Genomic DNA, 5,880 nt, shown 5'->3' with positions numbered 1-5,880 from the left:
ATTTATAAAATAATGTGATGTTGCAAAATAATGCATTTTAGTAAATTTTTATAAAAAATATTATATTCATTGTTTATTTTTTATTATTTTAAAATTCATTTTTGTTAACAATAATAAAGGTCAACTGTTACATATTTATTGAGAAGTTCATATTAGACACCCTTATAAATCATTAGAATTTGTCAAATATTTTACAATAACAATGCAATAAATAAATTATATTATATTTTTACCTCCACCACCACTTAAATTTTTGTAACAATTCTTAAATCTTAATACAATCCCTTAAATAATAACTTACATCCCTTTAAATATTGAACGTTAATGTGGTTGGTATTTATTGATTAAGGCTCGTTCATTATTTCAGTGATGGACCAGCTTAGTCAAAATATACCTACTCAAAATATCAACAATAATGAATATGGTGCAGCAGCAACAATAACAAATGTTGCTGGACCTTTATTGGATAATACCCAAGAAAAAAAGAAGAGAAACCTAATGCAAGTGGGCCTAGGCAGTCATCAAACTGCTGGGAGCATTTCAACAGAGTACTTGATTGTGACGTTGATACTGCAGCGTGTAAACACTGCCACAAGAGGTATTTGTGTGACTCTAAATCTCATGGTACCACTAACATGAACAAACACGTTAATAAATGTCTCAAAAAACCACTTTTCGTGTTAAGTGACCCTAACCAAACAATTCCTACATTTTCATCTGTTGAGGGATCTGGTTTAGTCCCAACTAGTAGTAGGTTTAACCTTCAAGCTTGTCGTAGGGCAGTGTATGTTTTTGTTGTGTTAGATGAACAACCATTTAAGGCGATTGAGGGTGAAGGATTTAAATACTTGTGTAAAACATTGCAGCCCCAATTTACCATTCCATCTAGGCGTACAATAGCTAGAGGTTGCTTTCAGTTGTATTTGGATGAAAAACTTAAGTTGAAAGCTTTCTTTAAGTCTAATTGCAATAGGGTGGCCCTTACTACTGACTGTTGGACATCAATTCAAAACCTTAATTACTTGACTCTTACATCACATTTTGTTGATAATGAATGGAATTATCAAAAAAGAATAATTAGCTTCACAGTTATACCAAACCACAAGGGTGTAACCGTAGGTAAAAAGATAGAAGAAGTTTTAAAGGATTGAGGAATTCGAAATGTGTCATCAATAATGGTTGATAATGCATCATCTAATGATGTAGCAGTGACACTTTTGAAGAAAAAAGTTAAAAATATGAATGGGTTGATGGGACATGGTGAATTTTTCCACATGAGGTGTTGTGTACATATTTTAAATTTAGTTGTAAATGACGGTTTGACAGAGAAACACTTGTCCATCTCTGCCATTAGGAATGTTGTTAGGTTTGTTAAGTCCTCGCCTCACATGGCTGCCAAGTTTAAGGAATATATAGAATTTGCTAGAATTTCTTGTAAAAAATTGGTTTCTCTTGATGTTTCCACTAGGTGGAACTCAACTTACTTGATGTTGGAGGTTGCTGAGAAGTTTCAAGTAGCCTTTGAAAAACTTGAAGAAGAGGATTCTAGTTACAAGGAGATTTTGGAGACGCTGGTCCCCCAAGTAGTTTTGATTGGGATATTGCTCGGGATTTTGCAACTTTTTTTAAGTTATTTTATGAGGCAACAAGGGTGTTTTCTACCTCACAACATGTGAGTATTCATACATATTTTCACCAAATGTCTGCAATCTATTGTGGACTAGATCTTGCTTCTTTAAATTTAAATACTTTTTTTGCTAATGTGGGTGTGGATATGATGGAAAAATATGAAAAGTATTGGGGAAACGTAGAAAAAATAAATCAGCTGGTGTATTTTGGGGTAATTTTTTATCCGCGTTATAAGTTAAAATATGTTGAATGGTCTTTTAAGGATATGTATGCAACTAAAGAAATATTTGCTAAAGAGTTGTTCATCTCTATAAAAGATAATTTAACTAATCTGTATAATTAGTATAAGAAGGCTTATGACCTAAAAAACAATGCATCTCAACCAAATCCAAATGCTGGTGAAAATGTTTCTAATGATGAAACATTTGTTGCTACTGCCAATCTTTCTCAATTGGCAAGGGCACAAGCATTTGAAGTCCATTTAAAAGAAAAAGATGCAATTGACCAACAAAATAAGCTCGAGGGGTATCTTGCTAGTAAATGTGTGAAAATGAGTGATAAATTTGATATCCTATCTTGGTGGAAACATAATTCAGCTCAGTATCCAGTTTTATCCTTAATAGATAAAGATATTATAGCTATACTGGTCTCTACGGTTGCATCTGAAAGTGCTTTCAGCACTGGGGGTAGAGTAATACAAACCTTCCGGAGCTCTCTAAAACCAAAAATGGTAGAGGCATTAATTTGTACTCAAAATTGGTTGAAACCTTCCTTCACCTATTTCAAAGACTTGAATCTCATGGAAGAGGTCGAACTTTCTGAAGAAACTATATCAGGTAAAATTATTCATGTATATTTAATTAACTTCAACTTATAAAAATGTATATATCTAATAAATTGTGATGTTTTTATTTTATAGAGTTCCAAGGTATGTCACTAGGAAATGCAGCTTCAGATAGCTCATTTTCATAGCCACAAGCACAACCATCTGGTTGTGCTTGATTAAAATCGATGTATCTCATTTCCAACTCTTTACTTGTTTCTAATTTGAATTTTTTGAAATGAGAATTCAATTTTATTTTTGTACTAATTAATAAGTTCCAACTATTTCAGGTCTGACTTTTTTGAATATTTTGGATCACACTTTTGACTCACTGCATTTGACTCTATGACATAATGGCAACGTTGACGCCATATTTTGCGAAGTGTATCGATTTTTACTTTTAATTTATTATTGATGTTGTTGTTTATGTTGATGTTGTTGTCTATGACATAATGGCAGGTCTGACTTTTTTAATTTATTTTGCGAAGCGTTGATGTTGGTGTTTTAGTCTTTATTAAATATGTTGTTTTAGTTTGATGATGTTCATTTTGTCTATGCTGGTAAATCCAAATTTATTTCAATTTAGTGTCAAATTTTAATGTTGGTGTTGTCTTATATTTTTTGTTAAATACTTGAGTCATTTTATTAATCATTTGGTTGCCATGTAGGGAGCAAGAGAGACACATACCTTCATATTCTAGACTCGTTATTATGGTCAAAGGAAGAGCACCTTGTAGACTTGAGCAAATACATTAGAGGTATGCACATAATTATTTGTTGCTATTTTAAATTTTATGTTGTTTAAAATTAAGTTTTATGATGATTAGATACATTTATTAAATACTTGTTACTTAGTAATTATTCAATCAAGCAAACATAATTGGTGTGTGGTGTTAATTTTGTGTTAAGTGTTTTCAATTCAAATTAATCTGCACTGTCTTGATGCTTGAGGTGTCATTGTTATTATTGATTTATGTTTGATGTGGTAAGAATTATCAACTTCTCTATTCTGTTTGATGGGGTGCCATTGTTATTATTTTTCTTTGTTCTGTTTTTCCTAATTATTTCCTCATTTGTGTTTTATTAAAATCTAATTTTTGTTTATAACAGGTTCAATTCCAAGCTATTTCAACAATTGTGGTAGCAAGTTGCATAATGATTCATTAAGCATTGAGGAGAAAAGTAAGATGATTATGTTTAGTTTGTTCAATGTTATTTTATATCCTCATTATTATCAATAATTTCTATTGACTTGCATTTCTTGTTGATTTATCAGGATGTACAAGAAAGATTACAAGCTGATGATAAAATTTGTGTTGATTTGAAATACCAGGATGTTCATCTCTAAAATTTGTTCAAACTGATTTATCAGGATGCCCATCTCTAAAATTTGTGTTGATTTGAAATATTGTCAGATCATAGAGTCATTTGAAATAATCAGTGGCGTTTCATGACACCATTCAAATTAAAACTTAAACATTACGTTAGTGTGTGATTTTTATAACATGAATTGTTTCTCAAGATACATTCATATTGTTGAATATTTTTATTGGAACTTGTATGTCAGTAAAAATATTCTCTTGAGTAAGTTGTGTATGCTTAAATTTGATATTAGTATGTAATATGAAAATTTGAGTTTGTAGCTAGGACTTGATAGCCTAAATGGCTCTTCAATAGAAAAATACCAAATATGTACAAATGAACTCCAAATTCAAAGTTTATAAAATGTGTCTAATAATTATTTCCAAAATAGATACAAATATTTGGGTCAAAATTGGTTTTCACATAAAAATAAAATAAAAATTTAGTTTGGCCAAATATATTTTATAGTCCATTAATTGATCCAAACCGAATCAACCCATACACTTTACCCGATAATTCGTTAACCCGTAACCCATTCAAACCGAAGTATTAAACGGGCTATATTGGGTTAGTGTGCCTCACCCGCGGTTTGGGCCGGTTATTGATTTTGGTCCCCAACCGACCCAATGTCCAGCCCTACCTGCATCTTGTTGTGCTGCACCTTTGTAAATTGACACAGGTTTTGCAGCTTCCAGTGCACCTACTCCCCATGATCAATTTGTTGATGACAAATATGACTCAACTGTTGATCTGGTTTCGAATGCCTCAAATTATGCCTTTTCCATTTCTCCTATAATTCTTGTTATTACTCATAGGAAGAATGGCAGGACAACATATCCTGCTTCATATCTTAAAGATTTTTATTGTTACATGTTAAAGGTTAATTTAGATATTAATTTGTCTCCTTCTAACAACAACCAAGGTATTCCACATCCCTTATCTAACTACATGTGCTATGACAACTTATTGATCTCCTAATTTTTTTAAACTATTTCTACCTCAAAAGAACCCACTTCTTATTCAGAAGCTATCAAAGACTCCAATTGGAGACTTGCAATAGCCTTTGAACTTCAATCTCTTTTGAATAGTCACACTTGGGATCTAACTGTGACACCCTAAACCCCAAAATAACATTTATAATAACATATTCTAAATTATTTGAAGAAAACTTGCAGCGGATGAAGAAAATCTGTTAAAAAAAATAAAAACTTTAATATCTAATTTAGGATATCACTTTTCTCTAAATACACATGTAACAATTCAACTTTGTTCCTCAATTAAAATAATACAATATCAATAAACTTGATTTAACTAGAATTTCTTGATTTAATTCCCAAGACTTACTCGTACTAAGTTTTCATATAAAAAGTCATTTATAATAACATAAGTAAAATACACATTACAACTCTTAATTCCCGGTATCACCTATCAGAGCGGAATTTCTCCCAAACTTGAACTTCGAGACTCATTAACCTGTAATAACTGCAATTTCCCAAATGCAGGGCCAAGCCAGTCAAACACAAACAACGAAGGAGGTGAGTTTTGAATTCATGTTGATAGTATAATATAAATAAGAGGAACACGCAATTAATCATCAATAAACCGTATCATTACACAAACATTCTTCAAAGAAAAACATCACATTGTATAGTCAAAATCAAGGAAAATCAATACACTTCACTATAACATCAAATCATCGCAGAAATTATTATCACACATAATACATATTAATCACAACAAAACAATCACAAGAAAATGCAATGTTATGCATGAGCTTAGACTCTACTTCACAATGTGGTACCATTCTAACTCTGAAGTACTTGGTTAGGAGGCTTGATACTATGCCACCATCCCGGTGGACGGACAATTCAAATTGGCCCTGTCCTCATAGATCCCCTCAACTCAACCTAAGACACATATACGCGACAGTCGAGGTAAACGTGTGTTGCGTGGTAGCTCCCGACATTTGGAGTGCTACCTCCAAGTCACCTAGGAATTCCCCACCCGAATACCTCCAAGGTCTAACAATCTTGCCTTAAGGCTCGACAGCAGACCGCCACAATCAG

General features: G+C 32.2%; 1 pseudogene; it reads left to right on the top strand.

Annotated features, from left to right (window-relative positions):
* The first annotated feature begins 369 nt into the window (after nt 1–369).
* LOC101506296 (zinc finger BED domain-containing protein RICESLEEPER 1-like) lies at nt 370–4,933 on the top strand (annotated as a pseudogene).
* Nucleotides 4,934–5,880: the final 947 nt, after the last annotated feature.

The sequence above is a fragment of the Cicer arietinum genome, chromosome 2, assembly GCF_000331145.2.
Source record: "Cicer arietinum cultivar CDC Frontier isolate Library 1 chromosome 2, Cicar.CDCFrontier_v2.0, whole genome shotgun sequence".
Lineage (NCBI taxonomy): Eukaryota > Viridiplantae > Streptophyta > Magnoliopsida > Fabales > Fabaceae > Cicer > Cicer arietinum.
This window is presented reverse-complemented; position numbering and strand designations above follow the sequence as displayed.